The sequence below is a fragment of the Pelobates fuscus genome, chromosome 12, assembly GCF_036172605.1.
Source record: "Pelobates fuscus isolate aPelFus1 chromosome 12, aPelFus1.pri, whole genome shotgun sequence".
NCBI lineage: Eukaryota > Metazoa > Chordata > Amphibia > Anura > Pelobatidae > Pelobates > Pelobates fuscus.
The window spans coordinates 135,879,539-135,903,039 of record NC_086328.1 but is presented as its reverse complement, the minus strand read 5'-3'; the positions used below and the strand labels follow the sequence as shown (position 1 = coordinate 135,903,039).

General features: G+C 41.9%; 1 protein-coding gene across 1 annotated transcript in view; it reads right to left on the bottom strand.

The window, feature by feature from the left end:
- The window catches only part of SYT12 (synaptotagmin 12), a 77,822-nt gene extending 56,162 nt beyond the window's left edge, over nt 1-21,660 (bottom strand). Inside the window, exon 1 of the mRNA XM_063437390.1 lies at nt 21,429-21,660. The gene's annotated coding sequence lies outside the window, so the exon portion shown is untranslated. The remainder of the gene's footprint in view (nt 1-21,428) is intronic.
- Nucleotides 21,661-23,501: the final 1,841 nt, after the last annotated feature.

The following is a 23,501-nucleotide window of genomic DNA, read 5'->3' as shown; positions in this document are numbered from 1 at the left end:
TGGATCAGTCTGCCAGGGGTTGGGTGACAAGAGGATAGTATTTAATCAGTTTAATTTGCTTAAAGTGTTGACGGTGCTTTTTTCTATTGATCTCTTGCTGTCACTAGACAACAAACAGACTCAGCAGAGCTAAGAATATTACAGACAGCGAGTGAATATGGAGATTTAATGAGAAGAATACATACGTCTTTGATGACACTATTTGGGTCCATACAGAGCCTCCCCTAGGGCGTGAGAGATGTAGATATTAGAGTTAGTGTTAGAGGAAGAGAGGTAGATATTAGAGTTGGTGTTAGAGGAAGAGAGGTAGATATTAGAGTTAGTGTTAGAGGAAGAGAGGTAAATATTAGAGTTAGTGTTAGAGGAAGAGAGGTAAATATTAGAGTTAGTGTTAGAGGAAGAGAGGTAGATCTTAGAGTTAGTGTTAGAGGAAGAGAGGTAGATATTAGTGTTAGTGTTAGAGGAAGAGAGGTAGATATTAGAGTTAGTGTTAGAGGAAGAGAGGTAGATCTTCGAGTTAGTGTTAGAGGAAGAGAGGTAGATCTTCGAGTTAGTGTTAGAGGAAGAGAGGTAAATATTAGAGTTAGTGTTAGAGGAAGAGAGGTAGATCTTCGAGTTAGTGTTAGAGGAAGAGAGGTAGATATTAGAGTTAGTGTTAGAGGAAGAGAGGTAGATCTTCGAGTTAGTGTTAGAGGAAGATAGGTAGATCTTCGAGTTAGTGTTAGAGGAAGAGAGGTAGATATTAGAGTTAGTGTTAACAGAAGAGAGGTGGATCTGGACATTATATGAAGAGTGGTAGACGTGGACATCAGAAAGAAGAGAGGTAGATCTGAATGTCTGAGGAGGAGAGGTAGAACTCAACATCAGTGGAAAATAAGTACATCTAACCATCAGAAAGAAGAGACTTCGATCTGGTGTTAGAGGGAGAGAGGTATATCATGAGCAATATTAACAGTTTTAAAATGATATGCAAGGAAGAATGCATTGAACTTAAAGGGACTCTCTCAGAATCATAACAAGTACATCACACTATAGTGGTTATGGTGCTTACAGTGTCCCTGTAATGGAATGGTTCCCTTACTGCTGCATTGTGATTGGCTGGTTGTACAGCTCTGCGAGATAGCCCCACACATTTTATACATTGACAACCTTCTTGCAAGATGTAAGTCTAAATAGTTGGGTGAAAAAAATATTTTAAAAAACTGCCCGACGTCTGTTTTGTAAATTAACCCCACGAGTTCTAAGTTATTCAAATGGTTTCAGAGACTTCACCCAGTCACCTGACCCATCTGTTAATTCACGCCACTGAATACTTGTTTGTATAATATCTATTTATTTTATCAGTCAGTGACCTTAATGGATCTGCCGATACTGGCACTCGTGATAATAATGCCTCTATTATAACAGCAGCAGATTTATGAGTTTCAATCACAACATGCACAGCCGAAAATAAATCAGAACTACACTGTCACCGCGCTGACATGGAACCTGAACTTGCAAGTTACTGATTTCTACAACAACCAGGAACATTGTATTTTGGACAAAAACCTAAGTGGCCTCAGTTTTCTTAATGTGGACACTCTCTCTTTTCTCCACCGGAGATTATTCAAGGAATTTAATGAATTCTGAAAGACTAAATTATATACTCTGTATCAGACCGGAAGACATGGAGATGGTATTACGCTGCATCCTACACAATGTTACATCCCGGCAGACTTTCTCAATTCCCATGAGCCTCCCGAATGTACCCAGACGGCCTCCTGCCCTGTTCATAAGAAGGAGACTAAGCCGAGTTAGATTGACAGTTAACATGCAGTAAAATCATCAATAAATATAATATACTTAGTGTGGGGATTGCAAGTCAAGTTATTGATTACTCGTGATTTAATCTCATTCAATAATGATCCCAAAATGTAAACTTATCCTTAATGTAAATATAATTCAAACCCTGAATGTAACCCTAAGTTTTATAAAGTGTGCTCTATCAATCCCCAACCCGATTGTTTGCCACCTTCCCTAAACCTTACAGTCAATCTAACTCGGTTTCTTTTTGTCCAGATATTGCATTGTCATTAAAGTGAAGGAATGTGAGACGTATGATGGAACATTAGACACATGCATTCCTAGCACCCTGAAATGTAGGACACCCGTCATTTCCCATCATGCTTCAATGCCAGTCCTGGCCATGTGGTCCACAACAGAATACTGAGTGCCTGCTTCATGGATGGTTTGGATTATGGCAAGGAATTGAAATACATATTATTTTCTATTGCATCATTGTTTATTTCTAATATATGTATTTTAATTTTTAATTACAGTTCAAGACAATGTTGAGTTTAAAGTATTGGTTTGCATGATTTCAAATTAATTAGCTGATTTAAAAAAAAATTAAGTTCAATTAGTCCAAATGGTTAATTGTACGTAGCGGATTTCTCCCCAGCACTCTTCTACCCATGTTTATTTTGGATCAGTCTACCAGGGGTTGGGTGACAAGCGGATAGTATTTAATCAGTTTAATTTGCTTAAAGTGTTGACGGTGCTTTTTTCTATTGATCTCTTGCTGTCACTAGACAACAAACAGACTCAGCAGAGCTAAGAATATTACAGACAGCGAGTGAATATGGAGATTTAATGAGAAGAATACATACGTCTTTGCTACTACTATTTGGGTCCATACAGAGCCTCCCCTAGGGGCGTGCGATCTGTGTGATTGACCAAATACACCTGATAGTTTCCAGAGCACATTCAAAAATATGAAAAAAGGGGGCGGGGCCGGACCGCCGAGCTGGATGGTCGCAAGTCTGTGTAGCTCCTGCAACCAACTTAAATATTCTCTCCAAAAACCATGTTTTTCCACCCGAAAATTGACCGACACTGCAGACACCCAGAGCTGAGAGACTGAGGGACCCGGGGAGAGGCTGGCTCATCGAGCTTCAGTCCCCTGGGGGAGAAAAACACGCTGACCTAAATGGGGCCTTCTCCTGCGGTGAGTGGGGCAAACGGCCGCTGCCCCACTATCCTGCACCACGGAACCCAGCTGAGGGTGCAGACCGGCGCAAACCCGGCCCCGTTCCCCCCCCTTTGGACCAGTGGGGGTGATCCCGGTCCTCACCCTGTGGCCCTAAACAAGCAATCGAGGCCAGAGAGCCCAACCGCCGCACCTAAAATGGCGGGCGCCATGTGCGCATCCGGCGAAGGGAAGACCTGCTTACAGCTCGCACTCACAACCACTAAGGCGGCTTATGCCTCCCACTCAAACCGCACGGAGAGTCGGCGACACCAGCACGGCTCAGGTGCACGGGAGACAACAGCTACACTGAGCATACGACACACAAAGAAGCGAAAATACTTGCCTGAAGAGACCGCGCAAACCAACACCTCTGCTGGGAGACCGATCCGGCAATCACCCACAATCCAGCCTGCACCAAGACAGACAAGTGAGCAGCAGCACCCCGCAGAACACACCCAGCTCCCGATCAGGGCAGACACCAGCCACAGATGACCAAGAGAGGCAAGCCCACAAAAATACAGTGACAAAACTGGGGAACCAAACGAAATCTACAGAATAAACCACGGACAAACCTAGCTTTGAAGCATGCTTGGAAGGACTCTTGCCCCCTGCAAAGAAGACACAGCAGAGCAGGCACCGGATCACAATCAGGACTGCCCCTAGCTGAAAAGCCTTGAGCCCGCCAGGATACCAACGCCTTCCCACTGAGGCGGCTTGGGAAACTCTGATCAACCAGGGTGACAACCTCGTTAGAATCTTTAGCTTGTATAAGATGTTCTTACCAGCTTAACTTGCAGTTACTTACTTTTAATCTGTTGACTAGACAGCTAATCCACTAATATTTTACAACCGTGATACGCCAGAATAACCTGTAACTAGGGAGATTGTGAATGAGAAGTATTGATGTATGCAGAAGCTCTGTTTTGTCAGCAAATCTCTCCGGACATTGTAACAATTGCTCCATTCCTCAAAATGTAATTTTGAAATACCCTGAGAGATTGAGACAAAAACCTAGGAAAGTCCTTTTCCCCCCCACAATGTGCATTGTAAAGCATTACAGTTTACTTATTGCTAATATGTGCCTAGCTTGTTGCCTATAACCTAGGGTAGGAATGTGCAGAACCAGTATGAATGCCACATAGAGTGATTTTCCATAATGCATACCGTACTAAGCAAAGCGCCCTACTAGACTCAGGAGACCAGTAATGCTTCATGGAATGTCTTAGCAAACCTGTTTACCTTAATTATAAAAAGTGATGTAATCCTGACATTTTATGCTCTAGCTTCAACCTAATATTAGTGTCAAGTATACTCTCATGGAATGTCTTTAACAACTGCTTGCTCTATACGTGTCACTATAGTCTCCTTTACTAAGCATTCATGAGGGAAAAATCAGTGACATACAAACACAGTTCTCATATGGATCTGTACCTATAGAAAATGGGCAGCGTACTCTGCTAACCTAATCACATACACAATTAAGCCTGTTAGCTGATTTGTTGATTTCTATATGTAGTGAATATGCTTCAGTAATCTTTCTTTAAAAATGTGCAAGACCAATCCTGTACCTCTATGTTTCAATGTTTCATGATGCGCTGGAGGACTGCCTTTGGGGTACCTCCCAAGCGACTGTATAAAGCCTCTGCACTACAAAAATAAAGAATTAAAAAAAAAAAAAAAAGAAATATGAAAAAAAAATATACTGAAAATATAAGACACAAATGATCTATTTGACTGTTAATGTGTTATATATCTCAAAGGGAAGGACCAACAGTGTGTCTTGGATGTTGTGCCTTGGGTGTCTGTGGCCTACATGATATGATCCTGAGATCCCAACACGATTCATTCATGCCTGCTGTATCACTTTAAATCCCGGACCGATTCCTTTTTCTTCTTTTTGCTGTCTGTTAATGGGATGGAGCATCCTAGCACCCTTATTGGCATTTGGTACTAGACTAGATTTTATCAGTATTTTTTTTATTTTTCTTTATTCTTTATTTTTGTAGTGCAGATAAGAACATACAGCTTGTCATGCCCCGATAGCAATTGACATGAGAGTTAGGATACATAGCTTACATGCAATAAGGCAGTGAGTTTAACATGCACCATTTTTTTTAGGAATGTATAATAACAGGATTATAAACATGCTTATGGGATCTATCCAGAACGAGATTATATCATCAACAGTCAAGGTGTGGAAGGCCTTCTAGATATTGGGTGAAGCATTAGAATACAAGAGATTATCTCCAATCTATATCTGCTTCATCTTGGAGCTGCAAACCAAGATATATCAAGCTTAGCTAACCTGCCTGTGTGTAGGGAATAGGTTTTCAGACACAAAAAGGTGAGACAAGTCTAAGCATATTTCCTCCACCCACCCTGGACCCAAGACAGGGATCCATCTTCCAGTGGGTGCAGCAAGATAGCTCTTATAAGAGCTAGTTATTATAATCCAAGGGGGTATAGTGATAGCAATCCCCAGAGTGAATGTAGCTGTTCCCTCCAAGTATGACACGAGGCTCTATGTTGAGGGTGAAAAGGAACTATTTAATGGCAGCCACAACTTTCCTTATTAGCAAGTCCCCATGCAAGGGGTTTCCATAACATATTCCCGGGGTATTCCCCACTGGACCTGAGTACACACTGTAATTACATTGGCTTTCAGGTCCAGGACACTCCCACACAAAACAGGATAATCCCTCCCCTGTGTCTGGGAGATAATGGAGTCAGGAACTGTACTAAACTCAATTATCTCCAGGCACAGAAAACATACATTTTAACAACACCCCGAAAGTACCCCCAAAACCACAGAATCATCATAGCCCTTAAAGCCCCGATCTGGGGGACCAACATATCCAAAAATCACCCAGATCGGTTCAGGGTTTCCATGGAGGTCATAGTTTTGACCGACCGTGCACATGGTCCTATGCCCAAAACAGTTCCAGGGAATTAGGGCTAACTGTCGGTCTCTCTTTCTAGAGTACAAAAGTACATAAATCACATACATTTTTAAAGGCCCATAGTCTTTTAGCAGGAGGCTGGCAAGCAGGCCCCTCCAAGAACACATGGCAGAGGCATTTCAGCCACACATCCTGTCAGGGCTCTGCGAGATATAGGACCAAGCATGCTCCAGCATAAACTCCTGTACTGCTGAGTGGTAAGGGCAGGATGGGGGTCGATTCTGCGCTTCTCGCCGGCATGGTGTCAGAGCCGTTTCCTCTGTCAGGCGCACAAGCGGTGAGCATGTTGAGGGTTCCTACTCCCTCCACGTCAGCTACTCAAGGTCACAGAAGGGCTCCCTCGCTGCCCAGAGCGGTCCGACTTCTTATGCCCCCTCCGTATCTCCAGTGGGGGATGAGTAAGTGTGTGGGTGCTCTTCGTGGCGAGATCAGCCTGTGAGCCTGTGGTCAAATGCTGCCAAGAAGCTTAGAGTAGGCCTTCTGGAGCCGTAGTGAGGCCCGTGAATTTGACGGGGTGCACGTGTTTCAGTCCCAGAGGCTACTAGGCTGCAAAACTGCCACTGAGGGTCGTCCAGTGGTTTAAGCAATGTCGGCTATCAAATGTGTTAGCGTGAGAGTCCTGGGTGAGCTGTGATTCAGCAGAGGTGTTTAAGTCCAAGTTTGAGGCATTAGAGCCGTCAAAAGGGTGAATAACAACAGGATTACTCCAAGAGCTCATGCGATGTGCAATCATTCGCCATGCTGGGCAAGATCACCCCCTGATTTTATTAGTATTTTACAATCATTTGTTGTCTCTTACAAATCCCATTTGGATTGTCTGAAAAAAAGTCTCTCTTTGGTTTAGGCGTTTGACGTTCTATAATAGGTCAGATGCTACTTTTTGCTCACCATATCCGCCAACGTTTACACACTCTAGCAACTGCCGTGACGCCCACATGTGCTGGGTTGACATACACCTTTTACGGTCACTAGTGTCACCAATGATGCCAATGACTTGTCATGGTGCCCAGCCCAATGGCAGCCTCACTCATGATGTACTAAATTACATATTTTAGTAGGGCATTCTTGGATTGTATTAGAAATGTTAACCCTGGAGATTTAAACTTGTGGTTTGGTGTTAAGAATGTGAAGGAGCATGCTGTGCTAATGGAAGGCTGATCTCTAAGGACTCGGCATAGGGAACCACTGGCAGGTGAAATGTGTGGAATAATGGGACTGAGCATTCACAACATTTATGTCAAATTCTGATTGGATTTAGGTATCCATCCACATACATCTAATTAGTTAAAAGTACACATTTATGCACATGCTCAGATGTAGAAAATATTCTCACACATACAGATACCTTATTAGCCACAGTTTCAAACCCTCTATTAAAACTGCTCCAGTCCTCTCTCCCTGCTCACTACTACAATGTCAATTCTGTCCATACTGGATAGTGTAAAAGAGTAAATGATCAATTCAACTGAGGATGAGGCAGAGTCTTGGCGCCCTGTTTGACAGAGAGAGACTCAAGCTAATATAACGACTATGCTGAACTGCAGTGGTTATGGTGCTTAGAGTGTCTCTGTAAATTATAATCCTTCCGGTTATACTCACATTTCACAAGCCCATTCTATGTATAATAAAGCAAAAAGTGCTGTTATTACTGACTTTATGACTATGTTAATTGCCAGCTTAGTTAATTTGGCAGGTATGGGTTAAAATAATGGATTTGTTAAAGCATTTAAACCAGCTGATAAAGTGATGTAATTAACCCATCATTTCAGCCACTTCAGAACTGTACTACTGTGCTGTACATCATTACCAAATATCCTGATTGGAAGCGAAGTCCCATCTTGCCACTGCAGATGTTTGGGGACTACATATCCCATAATGCATATGCTGTCACAAAAACTGCACTGCCAAAGGTAAGTAGCTGTCTGCTCTATCTGAGACTTTAGGAAAAAAAGATATCTTTATGTCTGTCTGTCCGTCCGTCCACCTACCTACCAAAACCTATTCATCAATACTATTGTATCAGATATAAATGAAATCATGTACTACCGTAATGTTAACATGTAACTCGCATTGTTTTAGAGAACACAATATAGTCTATGCTTTACAATGCACATTGTGGGGGGGGAAAGGACTTTCCTAGGTTCTTGTCTCAATCTCCCAGGGTATTTCAAAATGACATTTTGAGGAATGGAGCAATTGTTACAATGTCCGGAGAGATTTGCTGACAAAACAGAGCTTCTGGATACATCAATACTTCTCATTCAGAATCTCCCTATTCTACTGTGGGCTAGTATAAGATGACATTATCTCTCGGTAGCTATTGAACCAAAGTATCATGTATTTTATTGACACTACACAATAACATCACTGCACGAGACAGGACTAGCTTAAAGAAATAGTTTAAACAACCTAAATACTACAGTTCACTGTAATAGGTATGTTGTCCAAAGTCCCTGGCACGGTGTACAGCTCTAACATCAAACCATTTAAGAATGGTCTGAAATAAACTGGGTCTTTTTATGGTGCCAAAGGACTGCTCTCAGAACTCGTAGCCTAGCAATGACATCCACGTTAGATAAAAGTGTCACCGATAATATGAAAGTGTTAATTCAGTACTATTAATGCAGCCGAGATGGGGGTAGGGGAAGACCCTCAATTTATATCAAACTGTTCAGTGAGCTGTAGTGGTTATGTTACAAAGAACATCCTTTATAAAAAAAAATAAAGACAATACACTGATCAGCCACAACATTAAAACCACCTGCATAATATCACGTAGTTCTGCCAAATCAACACTGATGCATCAAAGTATGGACTCTACAAGACCTCTAAATGTGCCCTGTGGTATCTTGCACCAAGACATTAGCAGCAGACCCTAGTTGCGAGGTGGAGCTTCCATGGATCTGATTTCTTGTTACAGCACATACCACAGATGCTTAATCAGATTGAGATCTGGGGGATTTGGAAGCCAAGGCAACACCTTGAACGCTTTGTCATGTTCTTCAAACCAATTCTGAACAGTTTTCCCAGTACATTATCTTAATGACAGAGGTCACTGCTATCAGTAAACACTATTGCAGTGAACAGGGATATTTGGTATACAAGACTCTCTAGGTAGGTGATATGTCTCAAAGTAACATCAACACAAATGCCAGGACTCAAGGTTTCCCAGCAGAACATTGCCCAGAGGATAACACTGCCTCCGTTGGCCTGCCTCCTTCCCATCTCGCTACCATCTCTTCCCCAAGTAAACCTCAAACACGCACCTGGCCATCCACCTGATCTAAAAGACAACATGATTCATCAGACAATGCAACCTTCTTCCATTGTTCCATGGTCCAGTTTTGACCTTCACAAGCTCATTAAAGGTGCTTTTGGAGGTGAACAAGGGTCATCATGGTCACTCTGACTGATGTGCGGCTATGCAGCCCATATGCAGCAAACTGCAATATACTGTGTGTTCGGACACATTTCAATCGTGGCCAGCATTACGTTTGCTGTCATTTGAGGTACTTCTTCTGTGTAATCAGAACAGACGGGCTAGCCTACACTCCCCATGTGCAATCAGTATTGAAAAAGCTGTGGAGATACAGTGAAATGCATCTCGGGAGGAAGACTTGTTGTCTGCATTATATATATATATATTTTTTAGAACGTTTTTATTTTGCATGCTAAGTATTTTATTTGTTCACAAAATTACATTTTATACAAGAACCCAAGTTGACCATCTTCCATCTTGCTGTTAAAAGAAGGGTAGCTGCCCCCTTAAAGGCACATGTACCTATTGTCAGGATCGGGACAGGGATCCAACACGCAGAGTACAAACAGTAGCCAGATACGTATACCGGACCTTAGAATGGCCGGACTAACGTAAGTAGTACAGTATAGAATGGTCAAAGACAAGCCGAGGTCGAGGGTAACAGAAGACAGGTAAGCGAGAGACAAGCCGAATCAAGGGTAACAGAGATAAGCAGAGTAAGGTAAACAAGCCGGGTCAAAACCAAAAGGGATAATAGAATACACAAGCACTGAGTGACTAGAACAAGCTAGAACCACGACAGGGCAATGAGCTAATGAAAGAAGCTCTGTTAAATACCCTGTTCAGAGCAGTAACCACGCCTCCAAGGCGTCCTGATTGGTCCTGCAGCCATTGACTGACAGGTTGTTCCGGGGGAGTGTCCTGATGACTACTTCCTGCCTAGATGCTGTAAAAGGCAGTCACTCCCTCGCGGCCGGCCTAGCATGACCGGATAGACCGCGGGGAAGGGAGCCATCAGACCGTCTGGATGGAGGAACAGCTAAGTCTCTACCTCTTTCGGAGGTAGAGACCACAGGTACCCTGACAGTACCCCCCCTCTCAGATACGCCCACCGGGCGGAATGAACCGGGACGAGATGGGAAGCGAGAGTGATACGCCCTGCGGAGACGGGGAGCATGAACATCCTCCTGAGGTACCCAACTCCTCTCCTCAGGACCATATCCCTTCCAATCAACCAGATATTGTACTCTCCCCCGGGAGATTCGAGAATCAATAATAGAGTTAACCTCATACTCCTCCTGACCCTCCACCTGAACGGGGCGAGGAGGGGCTATTGTGGAGGAAAATCTGTTACATATGAGTGGTTTCAGCAATGAAACGTGAAACGAGTTCGGGATGCGTAAGGTATTAGGAAGAGCTAAACGATACGCAACTGGATTGATACGGGTCAGCACCCTGTAGGGTCCAATATAACGAGGAGCGAACTTCATGGAGGGCACTTTTAAACGGATGTTCCTCGTGCTCAGCCATACCCTATCACCTGGAACAAAGACCGGAGCCGCCCTTCTACGTTTATCAGCGTGTTTCTTGACCAACATAGAGTTGTGCACAAGGATTTGTCGAGTTTGATCCCACAACTTCCTCAAATTGGCAACATGAACATCAACCGACGGCACCCCCTGGGAAGGGGAATCCGAAGGAAGAATAGACGGATGAAAACCATAATTCATGAAGAAGGGGCTTGAATGAGTAGAATCGCAAACGAGATTGTTGTGTGCAAACTCCGCCCAAGGAATCAAACCGACCCAATCATCCTGGTGTTCAGAAACAAAGCATCGTAAATATTGTTCAATTTTCTGGTTGGTACGTTCAGCAGCTCCGTTAGACTGAGGATGATAGGCAGAAGAAAAGTTTAATTTAATACCAAGTTGAGAGCAGAAGGACCTCCAAAAGCGGGAAACAAATTGGGAGCCTCTGTCCGATACAATTTGAGTGGGTATCCCATGTAGGCGAAAAATCTCCTTAGCGAATATCTCTGCCAATTCGGGAGAAGACGGGAGTTTAGGCAGGGGAATGAAGTGTGCCATCTTAGTAAACCTGTCAACCACGGTGAGGATAACAGTCTGTCTTTTAGAGATGGGTAGATCGACAATAAAGTCCATGGCCAAACAGGACCATGGTTTTTCTGGAACCTCCAAGGGTTGCAGGAATCCACATGGAAGCGTATGGGGTTGTTTGGTTTTAGTACAAACTTCACATGCAGCGATGAACTCCTCAATATCCCTCCGTAAAGCAGGCCACCAGAAGTCCTTAGAGATCAACGCGTAAGTTTTGCGAATACCAGGATGTCCCGCCATCTTGCTATTATGTAAACACTGTAAAAGTTCCAGTTGAAGAGCAGGAGGAACGAAATGACGGCCCGCAGGAGTCTGTTTAGGTGCTAGATGTTGCAACTTAATGATCTCGGCCAGTAATGGAGAATGAATCCTGAGATTCGTATTAGCAATGATATTGCATTTCGGAACTATAGAAGAAAGAACTGGTTCAGGTACAGTAGAAGGTTCATATTGGCGAGATAATGCATCGGCTTTAGAGTTTTTAGAACCAGGTCTGTAAGTCAGTACATAATTGAAGTGAGTCAGGAATAAGGACCAACGAGCTTGTCTAGAGGATAAGCGCTTAGCCTCCCCAATATAGGACAAGTTTTTGTGGTCCGTCAAAATCGTAATAGGGTGTAGGGTCCCCTCCAACAAATGTCTCCACTCCTTTAAGGCTTTAATGACTGCTAACAGTTCCCTTTCCCCGATGTCATATCTGCTCTCAGGCCCAGAAAATTTCTTAGAGAAGAAACCACAAGGGTGTAACGGTTTATCCACCCCTAACCTTTGAGACAGAACAGCCCCAACTGCTGTCTCAGAGGCATCGACCTCGAGCAAGAAAGGCAGAGTCGTATCAGGATGGACTAGAATGGGAGCCGAGGCAAAAAGTTCCTTGAGAGTCTTGAAAGCACCCAGAGCTTGCTTAGACCAGAACTTAGTATCAGCCCCTTGTTTGGTCATATTGGTAATAGGCGCAATGATAGAGGAGTATCCTTTAATGAAGCGCCTATAGTAGTTGGAAAAACCAATAAACCTTTGGATAGCCTTGAGTCCTTTGGGCAAGGGCCAGTCTAAAATAGATTGAAGTTTTACAGGATCCATTTTAAAACCCTCCCCAGAAATCACGTATCCAAGAAAGTCTACCTGAGACTGATCAAAACTGCACTTCTCCAATTTGCAATATAGACCATGTTGCAGCAGCTTGTGTAATACCTTTCTGACCTGTCTATGGTGAGTCTCAATCTCCTTAGAGTGTATTAGTATGTCGTCCAGGTAAACAATAACACAATCATGCTGAAACTCCCTAAGTACCTCATTAATCAAATCTTGAAATACTGCAGGAGCATTGCATAGTCCAAATGGCATAACAGTGTATTCGTAATGGCCATACCGGGTATTGAATGCCGTCATCCACTCGTGACCTTGCTGGATTCTCACCAAATTGTAAGCCCCTCTGAGATCTAACTTGGTGAAGATTTTGGAGCCCTTAAGACGATCAAATAACTCGGTAATCAGTGGGATAGGATAGGCATTTCTGACAGTTATTTTATTCAAGCCTCGGTAATCGATACAAGGTCTCAGCGTGCCATCCTTCTTCTTAATGAAAAAGAACCCAGCCCCGGCCGGAGAAGAAGACCTCCTGATGAATCCCTTTTCTAAATTCTCCCGAATATACTCCTCTAGAACCGAGTTTTCCTGAACAGACAAAGGATATACATGGCCCCTTGGAGGCATAGTGCCGGGTAGAAGCTTAATCTTACAGTCAAATGACCTGTGTGGAGGCAAAGAATCGGCATTCTTCTTGTCAAACACTGCCCTTAAGTCTAGGTAAAGGTCTGGTATTTGTCTTTCTGTGGACTGAGTAGGATTCTCCGGTATGTTAATATTAGCTAATGGAGAAACCTTGCACAAACACCGATCCTGGCAGCCCTGGCCCCACGAGAGTATCTCTCCTAACTCCCAATCGATAATAGGGTTATGTTTTTTCAACCATGGGTACCCCAGAACTATGGGAACGGAAGGAGACGAAATGAGCAGAAGAGATAAATTCTCCACGTGTAGGATACCCACATTTAAATTAATGGGTATGGTCTCACGAAAGATAACAGGGTCTAGTAGTGGTCTACCATCTATGGCCTCAACGGCCAAAGGTGTCTCCCTTAGCTGGGATGGGAAATTGTTCTTACTAGCAAAGGCTTGGTCGATAAAATTCTCAGCAGCACCGGAATCTATCAATGCCATAGCCCTTACTACTTCCTTCCCCCAAGTTAAGGAAACTGGTAGCAGAAGCCTGTGATCTTTATAATCAGGAGTAGAGGACAAAATAGAAACACCCAAGGCCTGTCCTCTAGAGAGACTTAGGTGCGAGCGTTTCCCGGGCGGTTAGAACAGTTCGAGAGTAAATGAGCCATGGCTCCACAATACATACACAAACCCTCTCTTCTCCTGTGCCGTCTTTCCTCCTCAGAGAGGCGGGTATACCCTATCTGCATAGGTTCAGTAAGCAAAGATATCGTGGAGTCAGGACTTGGAACAGCGGGAGCTAACCTAAAAGAAGGTCTCTGGTTCCTCTCTCGAGTGTTCTGTCTCTCTCTTAGACGTTCATCTATACGAGAGATGAACGAAATTAAATCCTCTAAATTCTCAGGGAGTTCTCTGGTAGCAACCTCATCAAGGATTACATCAGATAGGCCATTCAAAAATACATCCATATACGCCTGCTCATTCCACTTGATTTCTGCCGCCAGAGACCTGAACTCTAGTGCATAATCCACCAGTGTTTGGTTCTCCTGTCTCAGGCGCAACAGTAATCTGGCTGCATTAACCTTTCTACCTGGAGGGTCAAATGTTCTTCTAAAAGCAGCTACAAAGGCGTCATAGTTATAAACTAATGGATTATCGTTCTCCCATAGTGGGTTGGCCCATCTCAGAGCTTTCTCAATGAGTAGGGTGATAATAAATCCTACTTTTGCCCTATCTGTAGGATAAGAGCGAGGTTGCAATTCAAAGTGGATACTAATTTGGTTTAAAAAACCACGACACTTCTCAGGAGCCCCACCATAGCGTACTGGGGGGGTAATGTGAGAAGAAGCACCCACTGTGGCTACCTCTAGACCTGAACCGACAGGAGAAACAGGGGTATTACGTATCTCCTCTGGTGGGTTATTGGCACAAGCTAATAGAGCCTGTAGCGCAAGCGCCATCTGATCCATTCTGTGATCCATGGCTTCAAACCTAGGATCAGGAGCAGCCAGCTGACTGTTTGTACTTGCAGGATCCATTGGCCCTGTCGTAATGTCAGGATCGGGACAGGGATCCAACACGCAGAGTACAAACAGTAGCCAGATACGTATACCGGACCTTAGAATGGCCGGACTAACGTAAGTAGTACAGTATAGAATGGTCAAAGACAAGCCGAGGTCGAGGGTAACAGAAGACAGGTAAGCGAGAGACAAGCCGAATCAAGGGTAACAGAGATAAGCAGAGTAAGGTAAACAAGCCGGGTCAAAACCAAAAGGGATAATAGAATACACAAGCACTGAGTGACTAGAACAAGCTAGAACCACGACAGGGCAATGAGCTAATGAAAGAAGCTCTGTTAAATACCCTGTTCAGAGCAGTAACCACGCCTCCAAGGCGTCCTGATTGGTCCTGCAGCCATTGACTGACAGGTTGTTCCGGGGGAGTGTCCTGATGACTACTTCCTGCCTAGATGCTGTAAAAGGCAGTCACTCCCTCGCGGCCGGCCTAGCATGACCGGATAGACCGCGGGGAAGGGAGCCATCAGACCGTCTGGATGGAGGAACAGCTAAGTCTCTACCTCTTTCGGAGGTAGAGACCACAGGTACCCTGACACCTATATACCAGGAGCCAGGTCCAGGCTCCTGAAAAGGTGAGAAGCCATCTTTCCTAAGTGTACTTTTTATTGTCTGTGGGATTAATTACACTAGAAGCCGTTTTGCTTACCCTGTTCCCCTGCCCTCTTCTCTCCCTGACCTATGAGGTACTTGTGAAGAAAAAAAGGAAGAAACCAGGGATTTGGTGTCACCATAGTACACATATGTCTAAGTGACTTGAGCCCATCCAAAGAGGCTCTGTCCCATGTGAGTGAGATCACTGTGACTCTATACCACTATAATCTCTTTAAAATTATGTGTCACTACTAAATTGCTCGATGTTAGCTTTATTGTTACAGATTATATATTGAAATACATTTGCTAAAAACTGAGAATTGTGTTAACCCATAGGGGTAAGTCCAAAATCTAAAGCGCTCCATTAACACATTAGTGGTGGGATCTATAATATATACTATTCACTTCTGTGTACATCTCTTTTATGTGGTTTAAACTGGGTGTATCATTGGAGACCATGGCACCAGAAGATGGTGGGTTCCATAAACCTTCTTCGCTGGAGGTCTAGTAAGGGTTTGAGATCCTTTCCGAGTGCACCCTCACAGCATAGTCCTCTCTCCTCTGTACAAAAGAGAGCACCGAGAGATACTGTTATATTCCTGCAGTTGTTATTCCTCCCCCAATACCATCACTGAATGTAGTGGTAGTGGTCGTGAAAGTCGTGAAAGTGCATATACTTCCATATGTGAGAAGTGGTTATTCAATCTAATGTCTTGTCATTCTATATCCTTGATGCCCAACTCCAATCATGGGCTGAACTATAGCCTTGTTTTAGCAAAACAAACTCCACAATTGCGCCCATCCTTTGTGTCTGGAATGCTACCAGTTTCCGCTTTCTGGTAGAGAGGTGATCAAATGTACGGATGTGAAAATCTTCATGTCACGTGGCAGATTTTAATTTAATGCCTCCTGCACAACAATTCTGTAAGGCTGATTTTACAAAGCTCCCAGAATGCCACACATCACTATGCTAATATAAAAAGCATTGACACACTTTAGCTCTTTTCCATTGTGGCTAAATGGTGTGAAATTAACTCTTTGGAAGCCTTTATAATACATGGTTGTACAGCTTGGCATTGGCCAGATTAAAGTCTATTTTCTCTGGGAAGTCATGCCTTGCAGTATAAGTGTTGCAGACATATTATTATATCGGACACATTCTATATAACAGATTGTCAGAGTAGAGAATCCACGCTATATTGGAATGTTGCGTTAATGGGATTCCATAGCTAATGTTAGCTAAGCTTCATAAAAGCAGAATTGCTTCGGAGATCCTAGTTAGGCAGCATACTATTGATTTTTGGCAATTATAAATATTGCGCAGCTAAGGAAATTGCTGTGTAGGCACTCTTCTGGGATTTACTGCTTTATTTTTAGAATATATAAAATTATATATTATATTATTCGTTATATTTTGAATCAGAAACCCCCCAGATATTACTGCACACATTTGTACATCGCATATCGTCATTTAAAGAAGCACTCTAAGCATCACAACCCTTACAGGTAGGTCATTGTAGTGGTAAGTTGTTTCTTCCCAGCACCAAAACTTGACCCCTCTGCAACTTCCCAGATTTTGTAGAAATCACACGTCTGCATTATCAAATGTGAATCCATCCAGGGTAATTGTAGGCTTTAGGAGCTACAGTGGTTATGGTGTTAGAATGTTCTTTAAATGTCTTTACCTGGAATAGTGCTACACTTATGCTCCACAGTCTCTAAAATGGGCAGTGGACTGAGAACAGCAACTGTCAACAATAGGACTTTCTCCTCTCTCATTAGGTTTACATACTTTCTCCTTTGGGATAGAGGGGTAATATCAACATAACTCTCGGCTATGAGATACTTTGCTCCCTCCCAGTATTGCAGGGCCAAGGGATGCCCGTCTACTATGGTCTTACCTCAATAGATAGACGCATTTCCAATACCCTGACGCCACAAACATTAAAAAAGGGGATAAAGCTTTGCCACCTTGCCTTAATTTCTAAGTAGCATTAGGAAGGGGGTAATTAATTCAAACCCTTTATATAAAATAAATAAAAATAAAAACACTATAAAATAAAATAATTTGATATAATTATTATCGTACCCCGTCAAACAACACCCTGTACATCTTCAAACACAGACAGACTCAAAATTAGAAAAAAAAAGAAATGAACTTAGAGCAGAGATTCAATTAGAGACTATACAAAGATACTCCATGCTTCCGAGCTGACGTCTGGACGCGGTATAGAGAGATTTTGGATGTCTCTGTCTTAGCCCTCCCACGCACTGTGATTGGCTGGTTTAGGTTCCAATGAACAAACAATGGACAGTATCATAATTAGCGCTCTAGGGAATATTTCAGACAATCTATCCTTGGCCAGGTAAGTTATAAATGACATATTCCAAACATGGCAAGTAATCACAGTCATCACTTTTCTCTGGAGTCACACGAAGTAGGAGTCTATTTTGTATTTTTATTTTTCTTCTTAGGGTGTTTATCAGCATAGAAAGGCTCTCAGAAACCGTATAAGTTATAGCAAGATTTTGGCTCATTATGGCCTCTGTTTGTTAATTTTGGATAAGCTTTTAAGCAATTTATTATTTTGAAAACGATTTTGATATTTTTTTTATATATTCATACATGTTTTCATATTTTGAAAAGGTTATCCAAAAATATTAAATCAATGCCTACATTAGCCACAGGTTAAAGGGGAGTCATCAGTTATCAGGCCCTACCTGGTTAATAGGGGGTCCTAATGTTCCATGTCCAGCACATAGTCTTTGGACTAAACAGCAGCTTAACTCACTCGTGTTTAATAATTGGTCTATGGGATAAATATATTCCACCTATCCTAAAACGCCCATCGACGTTTGGATCTGTGAAGAACACATTGGGGGTGATTTATCAAAGTGTCATTCATCGTTACGTGTAATTTTCAATAAACTTTTACTAAAATCTCTCATTCTTTTTAGTCCTTTGCTTCTTTTTGCACCTTAACCATAGTTATTGAATATTTTTGCCATTTTTCTACCAACAAAATGGATTTACCAATCTTTTTGATATGTTTTCTAACAGAAAAATGTTCTGTTTTAATTCTCTTTTTTTCTACCACTCTAAGTTTGCGGGTCTTCTAAAAGTTGAAATTTGTACGAAAATTGGAAGAATTTATAACAAAGATAACTTTCACTGTTTTGATCAATTTTAGAACACTTTAATATACGTGATAAAGATAACGTCAGAATTAAACCGTCATATCTCACAACACTTTGATAAATATCCGCCATTGTCTTTTGATAAGATTTTGTCAACGTGACGTCTTTTTACAGTTAATTTGCCCGGCAAACTTTTATGCGGCTCTCAGCAAGTGAATGGACGAATTGCATGCGTCATAGCTCGTTCGTGTGTGAACATTTATGAAAACCGCCATTTGGAAGTTTTCGTGCTGCTTACAAATTCAAGCTGAAAGCGATTAAAGCAAACGATCTCACTCGAGTCTGCCATCGATGGCTCCGTAGAGCCATTGTATAGATCCCGTATTAATTAACTAAAACTCCTGCTGTGTTAATGGAGAATTTGTTTCTGAATGGCTAGGATGTACACACTATGCTCTGCCTTCAATTAATACTGCATTAGAATGTGTACTTGTCATTGCTAATGGTTTACCACACTTTACTTGTAATTCTTTAGCCGAATTCACTATCAGTCTTGTTATGCAGTTATATGAGAAGCGTGACCTAGATTCTAGCTGGCTGTGTAACAGACAAGTGCTAGATGTTGCCTGGGATTTGCTTCAGAAAGCGAGCTGCATTTTCAGATTGCAATAGTCCTGCTTTACCATATTACACTGATGTCTTTTGAACAAAGCAAAAGGGAGCACTTGCTCTACACGGGGAACAAACTCTGGAATCTTGTAAGAATATATTAAAGTATTTTCATATCAGAGAATTCTATTATAAGCACGTTAGTGCTTACCTTTAGCTGCTGTTGTCTGGATCTTTTTTGTTTCCTCAAATACATTTTCCTTTTTAGCGTACAATTGTACAGCGTTGCGGAATATGTTGGCGCTTTATAAATGGCAGTAATAAATAAATAAATACAACACTGTAGGATTTCTTAGGGCATCAGAAATGTTTACTACACTCTAATTATGGACTTCATAAATTTATATCTTGAATATATCTTGGGAATTCAGGGAAAAAATGATGTTTATACGGTTTATTTTATTTTGTTCTGTTTTTGTAGCTTTGATGCCTGTGTTTAATGAGATGTAGTGAATTAAGGATTGGGATTGTACCAAGCCAAATCTGCATTCTGTAATTGTAACAGTGCACAATGTATGCGGTTATGTAACAGAGCAGACTCACTATTTGATTGTATTTGTGGAAGCCTTTATAGGTTTGCAATAAAACCCAGGTAAATGAGAATAACTGCGCTACAGGTCAACAAGCTAAATTCTTCTTGTTTGTGGATAACATATTATTTACTAATAATTATTGGGGATTTTATGAAGAACTACACAATTGGATTTCTCTAGTTCTGGGGAACATAATTTAATTCCAGTCTCCATGATGCTGAGCTTGTGACCCTGAGACTTTACAAGGGACTACTACAGCTACCACAGTTGGCACACTTACCAACTGACCTATCGAACCGCTTAATATCAATAAATTCGTAAAATGAATATGTTTGTAAATTGCAAACAACTCAGCTAGATTGTCATAAAGTGTCTGCAAACAATTGCATTGCAGTTTGTTTTAATCCTCTCCTTTACCAGCAGTTAAGTACAGCGTAAGCTGAATAAGACCGGTTTTTGGTATCCTTAAATATTTTCTCTCTTTTTTTGCATTTTGTTGTTAAGTATTTGGCTTGGTTTATATTGCCTGCGTTAGCGCTGGCAGGTGAAAGGTTAAATGCATAGTCCAAGACCTTATAAAGACTGAGACAGTGCCATAATGAATCCATTCCCGGCAATGCAAAGCTTTGCAGTTCACATTAACCCTTTAGGTTCCAGAGGAGTGACTGATAAAATGTGGTGCGTTGGAAGTGTTTGTGCAAGTGGGCAACATGACGCTTAACCTTTTGAGCGCCACAGGATTTCCCATTGCAATCAAACAGTTTCCAGTACATGCAGGGTTAACGTGATATTCTATGGTAAAATACACTGAGAGTCTTACCCTCGCCAGCTCTGTTTTAGTATGTCCGATCCCCTGTCGCTGCATCTTTGCTGGGACAGTATATTCAGAGCCAAAAGTGGGGATACCAGGCAGGAGGGTTAGTGTTAAATTAGATCCATGTATTCATATGAATAACTCAATAATAGTTTAATCATATAAATTAAATAAATACACACAATGTTTTGCCAGATCGTATTATGAAACCAATTGTAATGTATGTGTGTATGTATGTTTTGTTGTGTGTGTTATATTGAGTCTGTGTATATAATATACACACACGCATACTATACATACATTAACATGGGTTTATAATATTATCTGGCATTATAGCGAGTGTGTATTTATCTAATTTGTATTATAAAAACTATTATTAGACATACTGTATATATGACAATATGATGCAATAATATATGTATTATGATACTATGTAACAATGCCTTTATTAAAAGAAATATAATAAGATAAATATATATTAGCTTTAAAGAAAAACAACAACACACACTCACACTCTTACACAATCACACACACACTCACACTCTCACACAATCACACACACACACACACACACACACACACACTCTCACACTCACACTCTCACACACACACACACACACACACACACATTCACACACACACACACACACACACACACACACACACACACACACACACACACACACACACACACTCACACTCTCACACAATCACACACACACACACACACACACTCACACACACACACACACACACACTCACACTCTCACACAATCACACACACACACACACACACACACTCACACTCTCACACAATCACACACACACACACACACATTCACACACACACACACACACACACACACACACTCACACTCTCACACAATCACACACACACACACACACACACACACACACACACACACACACACACACTGCTAAACATAGAAAGTGCCTGATTAAAGAGAAGTTTGGAAACATTGTATCATCCCTTACAGGATAGAAGGATGGGGGTAACATATCTGTAAATCTTACCTTGCCCACAGTTGGCAGCTGTGATAGTATTTGCAAAGTAAAGCTCAGTTTTAGCCTCTTACATGCAATATCCCATTACAAGGCAAACTGCATTCCTGTAAACATCCATCCCTGGGCAGGCAGGGGATACTACCAATCTTTAGCACTTCCAAGGGCTCTGCTCTGATGGATTTTCCTGTTAAATAATTCAACACATGCACAGATATGCTTGATATTTTGGGATTGGGAGTTTGATGCGTTACACTGCATTCATTCAAGCCCTCCTACTGACTGCAGAAGCCCCACCTCTGATATGACTGTTAGGGGAAAGCACTGAATAATGCCGGATCCTCAGCTGAACACACTGTATCATCACTAGCTGGGTACCACTCTCTACTGCAATGGATCTCAGAGGATCTGCTGCTCTGAGCAGTGACAGGGCTGAGTTGAGGGTTAATAACCACAACTGCCCCTGAATGGAATACAAAGTATATATATTGCTATATGTATCCATCATGGTAAAATATTTTATATTATTTTATCTTGGTATCAGCATTTCTCACTATTAATGTCCCTGTCTGAGATCTTGGAGATTATTGATAAAGGTGGTGTATAAGCCATGCATGTTTAGAAGGATGGGGTCCTTAGAGTGGTATTCTTCGGAGAGAAATGTCCAATAGAGCAATTAGAAATACCCCCTAATACCCCTGGCTAGGGTTGTGGTCAGTCCATGGTGAAGGTTATATATCTCTATTTAAATGCTGTGTAATGTAATTCCCATTATTCTTGCATCTCCCAAGCGTCCCGTATCTGGCAGGAATGTTACTCTTTCCTACACACGTCCAACTGTCTCCAGTACCTCTAGTCCTGATCTTGGGGAAACCATAAAACCCCAGTAGCAAACAGAATATGCATGATATGTGTCGCTCTGGCAGATACCACCAGTTCCCGCACTATGCTTTCTAATCACTCTGACTTCATGTCTGACATTGAACATTGCTCCACAAAGTCTATTTACTTATCAGCCACTTATTAAGCGTCATTACATGGGGGCGCTTCCAACGAGTCATTCGTGTAACACCACCACTGCGAAGTCCACCAATGTGCTTTTACACATGTCTATTGAAGTCAAATACTCTCACCTTTCTGTGCTCTCTCATGGTCTGTGCGTCTGGGCAAGCATGATTTTGTTTTAGTCATTCTTTGGTTATTGGCTTGGCTCTTATCACAGTTATAGCAATTTCTGGTAACCTTGACCATGACTTGGTCTTCCATTTCATTGATATTCCATGACTCTAGATATTAGACCATTCCTGATTATTCTTTGCCTGTTCTTAGGTATGTTTTGCCTCTCTATAAATGCTGCATTAAAGGGACACTATAGTCACCAAAACAACTTTAGCTTAATGAAGCAGTTTTAGTGTATAGATCCTGCCTCTGAAGTTTCACTGCTCAAGTATCTGCCATTTAGGAATCAAATCACTTTTGTTTCTGTTTCTGCAGGCCTAGCCGCACCTCCCCTGGCTGTGACTGACACAGCCTGCATGGAAACAAAATTGTTTCATTTTAAAATAGATGCAACTTACTTTAAAAAATGTTATGTCCTACTCTGTAAATTGAACTTTAATTATGTACAGGAGGCTCCTGCAAGGTCTAGCAAGCTATTAACAGGGCAGGAGATAAGAAATTCTAAATTAAACAGAATTTGTAATAAAGGAAGTATAAACATTAGTTGACTATTTAGAGGAAGTGTTTAGGAAGGCTGTGTAAGTCACATGTAGGGAGGTCTGATTAGAGCTGTATAAACAAAGTGATTTAACTCCTTAATAACAGAGCATTGAGCAGTGAGACTGCAGGGGCATGATACAAAACTGCTTCATTAAGTTAAAGTTATTTTGGTGACTATAGTGTCCCTCTGAGCTTGCCCTCTGTAAGGTCCTGTACATTTTTTTTTTTACTTCTGTCCTGTTAGATAGGATTGATAAACCTGGTGGGTTTTGGACAGCAAAGTTGACACTGAGTATGGTTGCAGACACTTTGAATAACCTCAGCTTGAACAAGCATTTACGTAACGTGTGTATCCTCTCACATTCA